The 18004-nt window shown below is 43.7% G+C and overlaps 1 protein-coding gene across 1 annotated transcript in view; it reads right to left on the bottom strand.

Annotated features, from left to right (window-relative positions):
• The window catches only part of MFSD6 (major facilitator superfamily domain containing 6), an 83546-nt gene extending 69595 nt beyond the window's left edge, over nt 1-13951 (bottom strand). Inside the window, exon 1 of the mRNA XM_065931929.1 lies at nt 13608-13951. The gene's annotated coding sequence lies outside the window, so the exon portion shown is untranslated. The remainder of the gene's footprint in view (nt 1-13607) is intronic.
• Nucleotides 13952-18004: the final 4053 nt, after the last annotated feature.

The raw sequence follows: 18004 nt of genomic DNA, 5'->3' as shown, positions 1-18004 counted from the left end.
CAGTTCTCTGGGGCAATATGATTACTTCCCCCACATTTCAGATGAGGAAATTGAGAAACAAAGAAGGTACATAATTACCCCAAGGGAATAAGTGGCAGGGCTGGGATTCAAATGGAGAAGTCTCTTCTCTTAGCAGTTACTGCCTCTTGACATGCTGGGCAGCTACTAGCCAGGGAGCCAAAGACCTGGCCTTGGGTTTCAAAGACTTCATAGTTAACAAGGTGAGCCCAAAACACAAGGAAGATTTAACTGACAAGTCAGAAGAATAATGGAAGCCACAGAACACTAAATAATCATCAAAAAATGTTCCTGACAACAGCGGTGCTTCCAGAGTTCAGGGGAGAGAGCCCAGATTCCAGACGGGAGCTGTCAAGAGGATGAGGGACTTAACCCGACCCTTGAAAGATGTGCAGGGCTATGCTTTAGGCAAAGAGGATGAGAAGGCTACTCCGAGATGGGGGAAAGAAAAGACAGCAAGACATCCTTACAAGGTTAACCCTGGGGCTGACGGGCAAACGAGGTGAGCAGACAGTAAGAGCTTACAGGAGGCCTCAAGTAGTAAGCTGTGGGACGAATGGACAGAATACAAAATACTACGTTAGTGACTGATAATGAAGATAAAAGGTTCCCTGGTGGCTCCGTGGTAAAGAATCCACCTGCCAATGCAGAAGACGCGGGTTCGCTCCCTGGGTTGGCAAGACCCCTGGAGAAGGAAACGGCAACCCACTCCCGGATTCTTGGGAAATCCTAAGGACAGAGAGGAGCCTGGCCGGCTACACACCACGGGATCACAAAGGGATTGGACACAACTTGGTGACTAAACAACAACAATGAAGACAAAGACATTCTTGTTTTGAATCCCACAAATACAAATCTAGCATCAATTATTAGATGCGATGCATGCTTGGTGAGCAACAATTCAAACGGTGAAGAACCTGCTGTCCCTGCTATCGAATCCGGCAGTGAGCCAAAGGCAGGCGCACGCACGGATGACACAGGCGTCTGCGGTGGGGCCTTAACAGAGTGGGAGTCTCAAAGGATGAGTAAGAGATACCCACCAAGGAGGCGCAAGGGAGGTGCTGAGCACCATGCCAAGGCCGTCCTGAGTGGGGAGTGAGATGGGCAGAGACTAAGACCCTCACTCTGCCACCATCAAGCCCTGTAGCCTTGGGAAGGCTTTCAACTTCTCGAAGTCTTATTCTTCCTCATCTACAACAGGAGAGATATATGGATATTTTCCCATTAGGTTAGCCGTGAGGGTGAAAAAAGATGATGCCTGGTGAACTCTTAGCACAGTGTCCGATCTGTAAGAATGTGCATGTTATTTATTTTGAGCATAATGGAGAGCCACCAAAGAGAAGAGGAGGGCAGAATGATCACATCTGTATTTTGCAATGATCATCAGAACTTCAGTATGGAAAACAGATCGGCAGCATTCTGCTACTGCAACCTCTACTAAGGGTTTCCTAACATTTGATCTTTTATTGTACTGTGGCTCAATACAATAACCCTGTTTGCAAGACATCAAGAGAGACACAGATGTATTAAACAGCCTTTTGGACTCTGTGGGAGAGGGCGAGGGGGGATGATATGGGAGAATGGCATTGAAACATGTACATTATCATATGTGAAACGAATCGCCAGTCCAGGTTTGATGCATGAGACAGGATGCTCGGGACTGGTGCACTGGGATGACCCAGAGGGATGGGATGGGGAGGGAGGTGGGAGGGGGGTTCAGGATGGGGAACACATGTACACCCATGGCGGATTCATTTCAATGTATGGCAAAACCAATACAATGTTGTAAAGTAAAATAAATCAATTAATTAAAAAAAAAAAAAAACCTGCCTGCCAATGCAGGAGACGTGGTTTAACCCCAGTCATGAAGATCCCCTGGAAAATTAAACAGCAACCCACTCCGGTATTCTTACCTGGGAAATCCCATGGACAGAGGAGCCTGGCAGGCTACAGTTTATGGGGTCACAAAGAGTCAGACACAACAAAGCAACTAAACAACAACAACTGCACTTAACACTAATTGCAAATACTAATATCCTGTGATGGAACCATTGTAGATAGAACTTTATGAATCTAATGCAATCTTTTACAATGTCTGGAAATCAAACAAACTGGCAGTATTTTCCTGACTCCTCTTCTGGAGGTTGTTCTCACACCTGAGCTGTTGCATGACTTAGGGGTGATTTTACTGCTCTTTTAAGAGATATTTCCTGTGTGCCCCAACTAGATTATAAACACCTTGAGGGGAGAATTCAGGACTTAGTATAACGCCCTTTACTCTTCAGCCCACAATAAATATTGGTTATCTTTTACAAATACCTGATGGCAAGATTCTAAAGGTTTTACTAAGGCTTAATGTGGCAGACATTTATTTTAGGAAGTGCAGAGAGAAGACCCAGTTGCTCCCCTGGCTTTGACGCAGCAGTGCCTCTTCCAGCCTCCCTTTCCTCCATGTAAAATGGGACTGAAAACACAAGCCCAAGTCAACTCACTCTCAGGGGGATTCTGGGGCTTAAACGAAATAATGTAAGAAAAAGCAATTTTTCTAACTCAACAGCAACATAGGAAAATTCGGTGGTGGTGGCTGTGATCTTATTCCAGGGTATGATACTTCATTACAACTCTAGGTCTTATTTTACCATTACTCCGAAGGCATCCTTCCCAAGTGTTCTTGTGGTAATCTCTGGGACCACCCTTGAACCCCAGAACCCAGCTAGTATTTTATCCATCATTGCTCATGAATTTACATCCATAACCATTTCCATGACCACAGCCTAGCTGGGGAGTGGGGAGGAGGTGCATAGGCTCATCAGAGGACACATTGTTGGATTATGAACTAGAATAATTAAGTAAACCAGGGAAGAAATAACTATACATTTAAAATACAGCCCCCTTAGGAACATTTTAATTATATTTGTAACATAGTAAATGTGAAAGAAAGGAGATGAAACTATCTCTAACATATTTCCCTTCACTTGCTACGGTGGTGAAAAGAACAAATTATTTTCATCTTGGGAGGAGGAAAGGTAGAATAGGCTTTAACCCTAAAAAAGGTTCTAGTGATTAAAGCCAAGTGGATTTTCACTTTCACTATGTGAAAGACACACTTATATATCAATTTTAAAAATTGTAATTTAGATTCTCAGACCTTATCAGCCATCACGGAAGCAGATTTCTATTCATTCCTTTTAGGCTTTTGGTTAAATATTGTGTCAAGAGGTTACAGTATAAATTTGAAGCAAGGCCCAGAACCTCGTTTCCTTCTATCTTTCAAATAAACCTCCTGTCTTAAAACAAGCCCAGTGTGAGGTGCAAGCAATGGTTCATAGTACCGCATGGAAAAAAATGTTAAAAAAATTTTTTTATATCTTGTGAATTTCTCCAACCAAAAAATCCAATAAGTGTTCAAAATAGGAAGTGAAATTTACTGGACATGCTGTTAGTGACACTCTGCATTTACCTGTCAAGAAGAAAAACAATATAAGGATTTAAGGGGGTCACAGAGGTTTGTAAATTAGAACCAGTGCAGTGATCTCTCTCTAAACCAAGACCAATAGCCAGATGCATCAATGAAACTGTTTAGAATAACCAAGCTCCTGAATAGGTTGGATTTCCACTATTCATTGAACTTCTATAGTTTAAGCTTAGAAACCTTTTCCCCCCTGAAATAATATGACAAACAGTGGTGGTACTCAGATGACTGAACCAAGAGTGCTAAAAGTTACAATGTGCAAAACTTTTAAATTAGGGGAAATTCTTTCCCAATACTTTTCAACCTGTAATGTAAGCAACAGGTCTTGAAAGACAAGCCCACTCAGAGGCTCCCCCCGACTCTCCTCCACGCAGGAGCCACAGAAGTGGGCATGGAGCCGCCAGCCACTTGCTTCCTCCAGGGCAACAGTTCTAACCTATGAAACTGTGGAGTTCCTGCCAGTGGTCTTTGAAACCACTGAATAAATGCATCGTACATACATGTTCCATGTTCTTGTCTAATAAATGCTTATGCAATTCCGATTAGCTTTCTAACATTATGCGGTTTCTCAGACAGGGGCCCTACAAGGACAATTAGCTTCAAGTCAGAGCCTGAGAACCACGGTGTCTTCAAACAGCTTGGAGGGAACAGAACAGGTACTGCGTTAGAAGAGGAGACAAAAAGGAAAGCATGAAACCTGGTCAACATGAGCACAAACTGTTACAGTGGGAGCCATAGCAAGTCAACCCTTATCATTTGAAAATTATCCAGATTATCAAATTATTTACTATTCTAATAACTATAAACACAATCTTTGTTTCTTTGCCAAGAAGTTAACACAGAAAAATCGTAGCTTTTCTTTCTCTTTTCTTATCTTTTCAAAGCATAAAACAAAGAATTTTTAAAAGGTTGATAATGAAAGTTGAATTATTTAAAGTTTTAGATTCTCCTCTGTAAAGTACCACTTTATACTTCAGAAGCAATTTATACAGAATATATATGATTATAAAAGGAATTACAATTCTATTAAAATGCTTTTTGGTAATATTTTTTATTTTTAAACCTATATGAATGCTTGTTTTATATACACAGACACACATTCATTTTTTTTTCCAAATCTGTTCAGAAAAGGACTGACTTGAGAAAATACAATTATTATAGGCCTATGAGTCTAAAATCTGGAAACACAGAAAATACTAAATACTAGAAACACAACAAAATTAGACTGGAAAAATAAGAATTATACTGAGAAATAAAAAGACAACTCCAAATATTAGTTCTATAACACTGGGTTAGAACATCAGTACATGTGTGTGTTGTGTAAAACAATGCTATATTTATATTGAGTGCTTGACAAATGCTTATCCAATAAAAGACTGGCTTATTCAATAAAAGACTTACTTGGTTATTCTGGCATTATTAGTCACTGAAAAAGTTAAGAGGCTTAAAGAGTGTACAATCTATATATAAGACATGGCATTCTAAACAAAAATTTATAGTTGCTTCTTTCTCAGACATGTCTTTTATGAGTTTACAATCTAGATCAAAATATAGATCTCACAGTTTAAAATACATTCTTCCATAGGCATGTAGCTATCACCAATGGCTTTTCCTTATAACCCCTAACTACACTGTAGTTTAAAACAAAATTTTATACACTGAGCACATTCCAGCATATGTAATCTAAACTAATTCATCTTGCTTTTTATGCTGTTAGGACTCTGTTGAATTCAGAGCTACCAAGTGCAATCAGCTCCTTTCAGAAAAGGATTGGTTACCTAGCCCATTAAAGAAACAAACATACCATACTCGTACTTTTGAAAATGAAAACATTCAATGCTGGTAAAGATAAATATTAATAGGTACTCTCATTAACTGAGAGTAGCAGAGTCTTTCTAGAAGGCAAGGATTTAAGTGTATGGATGTTTATCATAGTGATGAAAACTGAAGCAAAGTAAGTGATCAGTAATAGAAGCAGTTGAATTACGTATCTGAACATGAGAGGAAAAAAAGAACCTTATACCCACAGGATGAAAAACTGAACTGAACATAACTTAAAATTAATAGAATATGGAGAAATGTTCATGAAAAAAAGCATTAAGTGGAAAAAAAAAAGCAAGACACACACAAAAATACTTATTGTATGTACTGTAAAAGTCTACATTTGTAAATTTTGTCCTTTATACAAAATATACTTTAGAAAAAAGATTTGAAAATAATATAAAAATGTTACTAAGGGTAATCTCTGAGAAGTAAAATTAGGAGTTACTTTAATTTTTTTTCTTTTACTTTACTGAATTTTTTTTTCCCCAACAAGTATCACTTTGAAAATACACATTTAAAAGGAATTATTTGAAATACAAAGTATCTGAGTGATAACTGGGACACCTTTGATCCTGCAATCCCGGAAAGGTCACTGGGACTTGCTCGATTGAAGTCTGTGTCACTGTGTAGATCCTGCAGGAACAACTGAAAGGGCCAGTTACAAGAGCTTTGAGACACTCTTAAAAGATAAAACATCTTCAAAACAGGGGAACCTCATTAATAGGAAATAAAAGATAAATGGATATCATTTTTACACTTTTGAAACTCTTTTATTCGAACTGTCTCATAAAGGTGAGTTTGGATTCTACCCGTTCATTAAACACAGTTTTGCAGATATCATTTTCCAACAGAAGAAGGCACTCGACCATAGCTACAGAAGCTGGCCTACACTGGGCTGGATCAGTGCATTTCTGTAAAAGTCACAGAGAGTAAGTATGTCACTTTGTAAGGTTCTGCTTTAAGTGTTTAGTGTACGGGCTTTGGGCTTGGCTTAGAGATCTCCTCAAGAAAATTAGAGATACGAAGGGAACACTTCATGCAAAGATGGGCTCGATACAGGACAGAAATGGTATGGACCTAACAGAAGCAGAAGATAGTAAGAAGCGGTGGCAAGAATACACAGAAGAACTGTACAAAAAAGATCTTCACGACACAGATGATCACAATGGTGTGATCACTCACCTAGAGCCAGACATCCTGGAATGTGAAGTCAGGTGGGCCTTAGGAAGCATCACTACGAACAAAGCTAGTGGAGGTGATGGAATTCCAGTTGAGCTATTTCAAATCCTAAAAGAGGATGCTATAAAAGTGCTGCACTCAATATGTCAGCAAATTTGGGAAACTCAGCAGTGGTCACAGGACTGGAAATCATCAGTTTTCATTCCAATCCCAAAGAAAGGTAACCCCAAAGAACTCTCAAACTACCGCACAATTGCACTCATCTCACATGCTAGTAAAGTAATGCTCAAAATTCTCCAAGCCAGGCTTCAGCAATACATGAACTGTGAACTTCCAGATGTTCAAGCTGGTTTTAGAAAAGGCAGAGGAACCAGACATCAAATTGCCAACATCCGCTGAATTATTGAAAAAGCAAAAGAGTTCCAGAAAGCCATCTATTTCTGCTTTATTGACTACACCAAAGCCTTCAACTGTGTGGATCACAATAAACTGTGGAAAATTCTGAAAGAGATGGGAATACCAGACCACCTAACCTGCCTCTTAAGAAACCTGCACACAGTTAGAACTGGACATGGAACAACAGACTGGTTCCGAATAGGAAAAGGAGTATATCAAGGCTGAATATTGTCACCCTGCTATTTAACTTATATGCAGAGGACATCATGAGAAATGCTGGGCTGGAAGAAGCACAAGCTGGAATCAAGATTGCCGGGAGAAATATCAATAACCTCGGATATGCAGATGACACCACCCTTATGGCAGAAAGTGAAGAAGAACAAAAGAGCCTCTTGATGAAAGTGGAAGAGGAGAGTGAAAAAGTTGGCTTAAAGCTCAACATTCAGAAAACTAAGATCATGGCATCTGGTCCCATCACTTCATGGGAAACAGATGGAGAAACAGTGGAAACAGTCTCAGACTTTATTTTTGGGGGCTCCAAAATCACTGCAGATGGTGATTGCAGCCATGAAATTAAAAGACACTTACTCCTTGGAAGGAAAGTTATGACCAACCTAGATAGCATATTAAAAAGCAGAGACATTACTTTGCCAACAAAGGTCTGTCTAGTCAAGGCTATGGTTTTCCCAGTGGTCATGTATGGATGTGAGAGTTGGACTGTGAAGAAAGCTGAGCACCAAAAAATTGATGCTTTTGAACTGTGGTGTTGGAGAAGACTCTTGAGAGTCCCTTGGACTGCAAGGAGATCCAACCAGTCCATTCTAAAGGAGATCAGTCCTGGGTGTTCAGTGGAAGGACTGATGTTGAAACTGAAACTCCAGTAATTTGGCCACCTCATGTGAAGAGTTGACTCACTGGAAAAGACCCTGATGCTGGGAGGGATTGGGGGCAGGAGGAGAAGGGGACGACAGAGAATGAGATGGCTGGATGGCATCACCGACTCGATGGACATGAGTTTGAGTAAACTCCAGGAGTTGCTGATGGACAGGGAGGCCTGGCGTGCTGCGATTCATGGGGTCGCAAAGAGTTGGACACGACTGAGCGAATGAACTGAACTGCTGAGAAAGGCCTTGGTTACCTTGGGCCAAGTATATTCTATCTTAACCTAGTTCCTAAAAATGCCCAGAGCAGTTATAAGAATTGAGCATGTGGCTCATAGGGACCCCCTCCTCCTCCTCTGGGAGTCCTGGGCTCTGCTGACCCCATCTCCAATCTTCCCCCAATGGTGGCCACATGGGTAAGAGCACCTACCCCCCTCTATGGAAACACTCGGAGTTAACTGCCAGCCTAAGCTTCTTGTTCACCTTCACTGGACACAAATCAGACTTATTGAGACAACACCAGTTCCTCTTTCCAGTTCTCCTTTTATCCCCCCACAAAGCCACACCAGAGCTCTCTCGGCCACCACTGATTCACGGCATCCCATCTCTTTCTCTCCCCCAAGTTCCACTCTTGGTCTCAGATCAAAACATTTCCTCATTCAGAGTTGAGAAAAGAGTCATTCAGACTTGGACTTCCCTTTTTCTGGACATTCTCTGAATCTGTCTCCCCTACTCAAACACAGGCCAGGACAAATGTCAGAAAGGATGTCTCAGCTCTCCTTTCCTCAATCATCTTTTATATCTCTGGAATATGGTTTTTCTAAGAGCCTAGAATTCTTCCCATCTTTGCCCCCATTCTTTCCTATCCTTAATATTCAGCAGGACCACCAGGTTCCATGGTAATACGGCCAGTCATTCACATTTCCAAACCTTAACATCTCTTCAACGTAATTGACAAAGGGATACAGGCAGATGAAAGCTACTTTCACTTTTTTCTTTTTTCTGGCCAGGCCTCAAGGCATGTGGCATCCTAGTTCCCCAACCAGGAACAGAACCTGCACCCCCTACAGCAGAAGCACAGAGTTGTAACCACTGGACCTCCAGAGAAGTCATGAAAGCTACTTTTAATACACAACATTTTGGATATTTTTTGTTGGTGCTGAGGTAGGGGTGTGTATGTGTGTCTGTTTGCATATGCTATTTAAACCCACAGACTAGCAATATATATATATATCATAACCAAACTATATGATATATAGTATAATATAGACACATATTAATACACAGGTTCACAGTTTAGGAGTTCCACATTTTTTATTTGTTTTGGTTTGGTTTAGTTTTCTATTTGGGCTGAGAGCCCATAAACCATTACCTTAGCAAATAACTCTCATAGTTTCCAAAAGTCGCCCAGCCAACTAACTTAAATGATGCCATTTTACAAAGTAGCAAATAAGTATCTTGTAAATACAAAGAAGGAAGAATAGCTACAAAGCAAATGTTACTGAAACCCAACAATAGGGCTAAGTATTGGATAACATGTCATTCAGGATTTAGGACAATAAATCAAGCTGACACTGGCCTTCTCACCCTCCAAAATGCCAGTAAAGTATAATAATGGCCACAGACAGCTAGTGTTGGGTAATTAACTCTGGAAGAATCATGTCCAAGTGGAATGTTCTTGATGGAAACATTAGGGTGTTTTCTTTGTCCCATGCAGAATTCACAGCAGATGTATATGTCTGCATTTCACAAGAATCCAAAATGCTGTGTCCTGGAAAATAACATTCCTTTTGTTCTGAGGAAAAAGTTTTACCCAAACTGGCTTTGCACTAGGGTAGAATTTTGCACTTGATTTGTGGGTTTAAAGAGAACCTACTGAGCAACAAAGTTTCCTAAATCAAAAGACTGAGACTTCCCTCAGTCCAAAACAGAATTAGAACCCTACAGGAAATGTTGGATGTCACCTAAAATTGTCAGAATATCTCTTCTGCAAAATAATTTTACAGTTATCCTTTTCTCAGGATTGCCTATTACATTTACAATGAACCAATCTTGTTCACTTTTCCTTCATGTAGAAAACACAAGGAAGAATGTGTTTTCTTGATTCTGAAAAATGTGAATGTATTTGATTCTGGATTTCTAAGTCTGAGCAGGGAAATACATTCATTTTTAAGAATTCTAAGCAGTGTTTTTTATTAGTATTATATAAAACTAAGCCAAATTGTGGGACTGTATATATATACATCAGACAAGATTATGTACATATACACATATGTATGTTTCTAAACTATATGTGTATGGATATATATATATATATATGCATCAGACTAGATTAACTTGATAATAGCTTCCTGCTCATGAAATTATGTTATAAAAATAATTACATCTGAAGTCATTTCATAGAAATGACACAGTAGGAAAATTTATATCTCCTACTCCTAACTTCTGGGCTTCCCAGGTGGCTCAGTGGTAAAGAATTTGCTTGCCAAGGCAGGAGACAAAAATTTGATCCCTGGGTTGGGAAGACCCCCTGGAGGAGGAAATGGCAACCCACTCCAGTATGCTTGCTGGGGAAATTCCACGGACAGCGGAGCCTGGCGGGCTACAGTCCACTGGGCTGCAAAGAGTCAGACACGCCTGAGCACACAACACACGCACTCCTACCTTCCACATAAAGACCAATTATGCTTCCAAAGACAGCCACCACTAGCAAGAGCAGGAAGACGTTCTTACCGCCCTCTCCAGCAGGCACACTGGGGCGTGTGGGGGCTTCCCTGGTGGCTCAGTGGTAAAGAATCTAGCTGCCAATGCAGGAGACATGGCTCTGATCCCTGGTCCAGGAAGATCCCACATGCCACAGAGCAACCAAGCACCTGCGCTCTAGAGCCTGGGAACAGCTACTGCAGCCTGCGAACCCGAGAGACCCTGCTCCCCATTAAGAGAAGGTGCTGCGGTGAGATGCCTGTGCACTGCAACTAGAGAGTAGCCCTCGCTCGCTGCAGCTAGAGAGGACTGCAAGCAGCAAAGACCCAGCACAGCCAAAAAATAAATAAAATAATTTTTAAAAATTGGGGTCTGTGTACCAAAGCATTCTTATTATGGAGGAAAATCGGGCGTACTATAGAATATGCTATAGGTATTACTAAAAAAGATAAAACTTAGTCAGCCAAGACTCATCACCCTTTGCTCCCTTACCTGCAAATTCCAGAATACCACTTTCCTCTTTGATATCCCAAGTCCCATGTTTCACTTCTCTAATATTAGAGTTTAGGCATATTCACTTTTTTCTTATTTTCTGTTATTAAGTGAATCAATTCTACTCTGTTTCTCTATTTAGTTTATAAAATAAAAAAACAAGTGCCTGTTGTAAAAAAGAAAAAAGTTTTCTAAGGCCCAAACAACTTTATAAGGTAAAAAGGAAAAGTACCCTCCTCTCTTTATCATCTGAACCCACTTCCTTCAGGAAGCCACCTGAAGAGACAACAAGGCATACGTGTGCTTGTATGCAGGTCTGTATATAAATATCTTCTGCAATTTCCTCTTTTCACTTACCATATCATGATATTTTTCCTAAGATAATGTGCCAAAGCAGCTAACAGACATGTTTACATACATTGCACTTCCTTTCCCTACAATGAGATTGCTAAATCAAGATTTACTGAATAGCAAAAGAAGTAAAACAAAAAACCTCTCGGTCTAATACTAATATATCTGATTATGATCATTTTTACACTTGCCTTCAACATACAAATGGTGAGAACAAATGGGTGAATGTACATGCATAAATACATATGCACTATAAGTATATAGATTATCTTGCAATCTTACACAGATAAATGTTAACATAGTAATGTATGTATATCAAAATGAAATTAATTGTCAAAGTCAAGAAGCAAAGGAAGGCACCTGCGTGGGTGGTGAGGCTTCGTGAGTCTTGAATAGGGAGGGACACTGTGTGGAAATTTCCGGGGCTCTGGAGGCAGAGACACAGGGTCAAATCTAACCCCACCTCCTACTGATTTTGTGGTTTGTGTAAGTCTCAACCATTTGAGCTTCCTTTAGTCATCCATAAAATGGGAAAAGACTTATCCCACAGAGTTTAAGAATTTAAGTGTTTAAGATGGTGCCTTGAACATTCTAAGTGCTCAAAAAGTGCCTTATTACTGTTAATAATCCAGAAACTATATATGCTAGACCTGGTGATCTGATACCTCGTTATCACCAAATACCTGCAAATCTTGCTATTTTGCTTATCGCTGTGTTTTGGTTTGGCTTCATGTTTTCATATTAACTTTATTCGTACAGACACTGAAAATGTCTTAGAAATAAATTACTGTAAACATGCCTAGTAGCTGTAATGCATTATCGAAATATGATCCTTTCTCCTCCTAATCCCCCAGGGTATCTTGCTCTGGACTCAGTAGCAATTTTCAAGCCTCCTCCTTAAAGCAATCCTAAGTTTTTTCTACAACTTGTGGCAAACACAAGTCATCTGAGTACCACAAAATCACTGAAAATACCTCTCTTGTCTGCTGATGACCAGCAGCTTAAAGGGTCAAAGGCCAATCTTTCCAAAGAAGCTGCCTCCTGTCCCCTCCTTCCCCTTACCAAGGACATCAATGATGCACACACCTGTAGCAGACTCGTGGTCACATCTTAGGGAAAGGAATGCCCTGCAGACACCAGGGGCCTTCTTGTATCACCTCCTTGGTCCAACGGACATCCACCACACCTTTTGCATTCATTTATTTTGAAGAGGTTAGATTTCCACAAAATCCTAAACTTCTAGAACAATTAGGGGGAAGCTTGTCCACTATACTGTCCAACCATCTCCTTTGACAGTTGAGAAAACGGAGGCTCAAGATGTGACCCGTCTGACGGCATACAAATATCTAGACACCAGCTGGATGAAAACCTCAGCTCTCTAAGGTTCTTTCCTATTACGGACAGGTATGGTTTTATCTGTTCCCGTAGCTCTGGAAAATGTTTATTGAATATTTTTGGATGAAAGGAAACGTTCTTGGTTGCGAATGTGTGTGGGAGAGGAGAAAGGCACCATGTCCTGGCCTTAAGGGTAATCAATCCACCTGCCTGGTCACGTGGGGGTGGATAAATGAGGGGGAAAGTTGCATTTGGGATTTTTCACCATCCTACTTAAATTTGTAGGGGGCTGAGTAGAAGATAAACAGGACCCCAAAGGACTAGAAACCCCTACTGTTACCTCAAAATGGCTCTAGGGACACGTTAGGCCGAGTTGAAGTAAAGAAGCACAGTTCTTCTAGGATGGTAGCAGGCAAGGGAAAGAGGGTTTTTTGTTTGTTTGTTTGTTTTTTCCCTATTTGTCACCTGGGGGAAGCAGACGCTGTTAATTTCCTCCTCTAGCCACACAAGCTGTATCTGTTCGCTGGCTGGCTGGGGGTTTTCGCCTCCCTTTCTCCCGACGATGTTTCTGGCAAGGGCGCGAGTGGGGCTGGGCCAAGAAGGGCCTGGACGCCGGGGCCCAACCTCACCCCGCACCCCGGCTGCTGCCGGCGCCGGGCGAGGGCTCCCTTGGGCAGCGCCTTTGTTTTCCTGACTCCAGTTACGTTTGCGGAAGTGCTGCCCGCGCCGGGGTGCCGGCTGTAGCCGGGCCCGGCACCCCAAAAGATGACGAGCGACGGGGGAATCCACGGGGAGGGAGACAGCAGCGGGCGATCGGGGCCGGGAGCGGTGACACCCCTGGCCGCGACGCCCGGGCTCCGGGCCCGTCCTCGCCAGCGCCCCCCACCCGCCTCGGCACAGCAGGTGTGCGCGCCGGAGGGGTGCTCCCCGCCCCCGGGGCCCGGGCGCCGACTCACCTGCGGCGGGCGGCGGCGGCGCTCAGCTGCGCGGGGCGCAGGGCGCCATCTCCCCCCGGCGCGGGGCGGCGGCTCTGGGCGCCGGGGCGGCGGCTGTCGGGGCGGCGCGCACCATCTCGGGCGGGTAGCCGGCTCCTCCGGGGCTGCGGCGGGGGAATGCGAGCCGGTGGGGAGACCTGGAGCGGCGAGCCGAGCGCTCCGGCCGGCCCGACCTCCTCCCCCTGTCCCCTCCTGCCTGCTTCTCCCGCCCGGCCTCCGCCGCTCGCTACCGGCTGGACCCGTTTCAGGGCCGAGCGCGGAGAATCCGCCGCCAGGTGCAGCGCCCCGCCTCCTGCGGCGGCGGCGGATGCGTCGGCGGCAGCTCCTCCCGGCCTCCCGCCCGCCCGGGCGGCCCCGGGGGACCCGCGGCCTCAGCCCAGCCCGGGAGCCGCGCCGCGCTGGTGGGGAGCAGACGCGAGAGTCGGTCCGCGGGTCCCCCGACCCCGGCTGAGACCACCCCCCTCAAGGCGGCCGACGCGGGCCTAGCTCCGGGGGGAGGGGGCGGAGAGGAGACGGACGGCTGGTCGGGAATTGCAGAGATCAGCAACAAGCACAGTCATCGTTTATTGAGCGTCTATTAAGTGCCACGCAGAACGCCGACAGCATTAATGCGTTCGCTCAGCGTCTGTAGACCGACCGTGGCCTGGCCAACAGTCCTCGGGTGACCCGGGAGAGAGGGAGCCGGGCAGGAGACAAAAAACCGGGGTGGCCGGACTCACCGGGGAAGAGCTGAGGCTGAAGCAAGCTTAAAACTGAGAAGGTGCTACCTGAGTATCTCGCTGAAGAGATAACGATGTCTGTTGCATCAGAAATGTAGTTAGAGTTGTATTTCTGGCTAGACATGCAGAGAGGGTGGGGAGAGGGTGGCTGTAAAAGGTATTCCTTCAGCAGGCATTTTTGGGGCGCCTGTGATGGGCCTTTGGGGTACCAGATCCTGCCCTCAAGGAGTCTTGTTCTGGCAATAATGACAATAATAGTGACAGCTAACACGGATGAACGTTTCTCCTAGAGGAAGCTCTGTTTAAGTACGGTTTGAGTTTTACAGTAATCCTAAAAGTATAGGTACTCTCATTCCCATTTTACAACTGAGGACACCAAGGCTGAAACTGAATGTGACCTACCTAAAATGACGTAAATAGTAAATGGGTGAGAAGGCTTTCATGTCTAGAGTTTAAGCTCTTAACCACGAAATCATGCTGATGAGAATTTTATAGGCCATGAAGTTTTAGGATTAGAGGCTCCTCTTTACAGAGAATAAAACAAAGTTACACAGTCACCGTGGCCCCTCCTGGAATCTGGGATTGGGTACCTTATGCTCCATTAGCCTCATGATAAATCCACTTGCAATACAGATAAAAGCAAAACAATGAAAGGCACTGAGTGTTAAAGTTTCATGAAGGAGATCGAGGTGGTGACTGGACTCTGAAAATGACAGGTTTTGGTCTGGTGTCGCCTACAGACAGCTTCCCACGCAGCATTTGGAACTGAACAACTCCAACCAGTTGGTAGCTGTCGTAATAGAATTATCATGCTTCTTATCTGTCCCAATATTAAAGAATCAACCTCTTGAAAAAGAAAGAAGAAGAAAACCAAGAAAGGGAACAAACTCCAGATCTAACATGATCCAGGTCCTGTGTATGAAAGGAAGGCAGGAAGAACCTGGGTGGAGGGTGGGGGATAGTTCTTAACCTAGAGCTGCCCAGAGGTGGTTCCATGTTGACAAGTGAAGCGAAATCATTCTAGAAGTTAAAGCTGGTTTCAGATTGGAAGGGTGCCCTCAAGGGTCAGCAGAGCACAAAATGTTGTTTTAATTGGCCTTTTTAGGGCAGGATTTTTTCCTGGTGTGTGTGTGCTCAGTCATATCTGATTCTTTGCGACCCCAGAGACTGTAGTCCACCAGGCTCCTTTGTCTATGGATTCTCCAGGTAAGAATACTAGAGCAGGTTGCCATTTCTTACTCCAGGTTTTTCCTGGTAGCCCCTTCCCCATCAGTGTAACTAAGGAGAAGATGCAAACATGCAGAAACAAAAAGGGCCCTGCCTCTCCTCCCCCATCTCCTACCCCTGTGAGGTGACTAGTGGCTGTGGGCTGGGAAATCAGCTTTCAACTACACTACAAGGCAAGCTGTCCCAGAGGTCATTGCCCAGAAAGGCTCCAAGACACAATTAGGGTGTTGAAATCACGTGGCTAATTGAATCAATTTAAAATGCAGAAGAAGAGATCGGGAGCTAGATTAACACAGAGACTAGGGTATAAGCAGATGGTATATTTTATGAAATATGCAGAGAACCTGTGCCTTTACCTCCTGTGCCAGTTTTCCTGTACTGATGGTGGGATTATAAGAATCAGAGTTGAGGTCGATCCTGCCAGTCAGAGGGTACCTGGGGCCAGAGCAAGCACATATTTTCTCTATTGAGAGATAAGAAGTGAGGATGGCTGGCCACAGCTCCAGCTCACCAATTAGCCTGATGAGCAGCTGTGGGATTTTATCGGCATTTCTCAGGCAGAGAACAAATGGAGGCTGTGTTCTTGTCACCAGTGGGTGGTCATTTGAAGCCTGCCTGAATATTGAGTGCTAATAAGCCTCATGAATATTTACTGTACCAAGAATATTTGGTGCCTACTTGGACTTTCCGACACTTCCTCTCTACGTTCAGCTGATATATGCACTACTTCGTCTTACAAACTACTTGCTTTTATTTAATTTCATTTCTTCTCCTTACAGTGTTCGTTTCTCTTATTTCCTTTGGCAGAATTGACTCCTTAAATAGCAAACATATTACAATAGGTAATAATGAGAAAAAATAGCTAACACTTACATAGAACTTACCTGTGCCAGGTACTGCCCAAAGCCCTTTTTACGTATTTATTGATTTAAGCCTCACAACAGTCACATACACGTAGGTACTGTTATCGCCTCATTTTACAAAAGAGGAAATTGGTGCATATAAACGTGGAGTGACTTTACCAAACCCACTACTTGTCAGTGATAGGATCTGCATCGAGGTAGACTCGCACCTAGGTCGTCTGGCTCCAGTCCCTCTTCCTAGCACATGCAAACTCTTACAAACATGAATATTCACATATGGCAGACTGGGGATTTTATTTTAAGCCAAATGATGCCATCCAGTTTTCTCTGTCAGCAACATAGGACACTATGGACCATACCTCACCTTGAAACTCTCCCTTCTTCTGACTTCTGTGACCTACAGCCTTGGGTTTTTGCAATTCCTCTCAGCCACTCCCCTATTTAGGTTCCACTTCAGTTTTGTTCTTGGCCTTTCTTTCCTCCTTTTTTTCTGTGATTGCTCTCACCCCCACCCTTGACTTTAATCCCAGAATACTTAAGGATGCCCCCCAACCCCTATCTCCAGGGCAGCTCCTCTCCTGGGTGCCAGACCCATGTGGCCAGTTCCAGCAGGTTATTTGTTTCACAGACACCCATCTACCAGCCCTCCCCCACTGGCTTTTACTTCTGGGTTCCCAAACCGTCACGGGCTTCTCTGGCGGCTTAGATGGTAAAGAATCTGCCTGCAGTGCAGGAGACCTGGTTTGATCCCTGGGTTAGGAAGATGCCTTGGAGAAGGGAATGGCAACCCACTCCAGTATTCTTGCTTGGAGAATCCCATGGACAGAGGAACCTGGTGGGTTACAGTCTCTGAGGTTGCAAAGAATCAGACACATCTGTGTGATTGACACTTTCACTTTCAAGCCATCATCCCCACCCAGTTGCGCAAAGCGCTGTACTTACCTCTCCCTTCACCCTAACCCCCACACCCAGCATATTAATTTCCTATGCTGCTCTAACAAGCTACCATGAATGCAGTGAAGTAAAATAACACAAATTTACTATCTTACATGTCTGTAAGTTGGAAATCCAAAGTGGGTTTTTCCAGGCTAGAATCAATGTCTGCAGGGCTGCATTCCACCTGTAGGCTTTGCGGGAGAATCCACTTTTTGGACTTCTCCAGCTTCTAGACTAGGCTTCTTGGCTCATAGCCCCTTTCTCCCATCTTCATAGTATATACATATTCTAATCTCTGCTTCAGCAGCCACACTGCCTCTTCTGACTCTGACCCCCCACCTCCTTCTTATAAGATCCCTTTTTATTACACTGAGCTCACCTTCCTGGCCCGGGGTCATCTCTTCCTTTCATGAACCCTGACTTGATCATATCTCCAAAGTCCTTCTGGCAATGGAAGGTAACAGAGTCGCAGGTTCCTGAGATTAGGATATGGACATCTCTAGGAGGCCATGATTTTGTCTATCATACCCAGTAAACAGCAAGCCCTGTGGAGTCCACCTTTGAAAATATTCTTGGAATTTTACCTCTTCTCTCTATTCCTGTGCTGTGCTCA

This window comes from Muntiacus reevesi, chromosome 3 (genome assembly GCF_963930625.1).
Source record: "Muntiacus reevesi chromosome 3, mMunRee1.1, whole genome shotgun sequence".
Lineage (NCBI taxonomy): Eukaryota > Metazoa > Chordata > Mammalia > Artiodactyla > Cervidae > Muntiacus > Muntiacus reevesi.
Note: the sequence above shows the minus strand (reverse complement) of the source record. Positions and strands in the feature narration are given on the sequence as shown.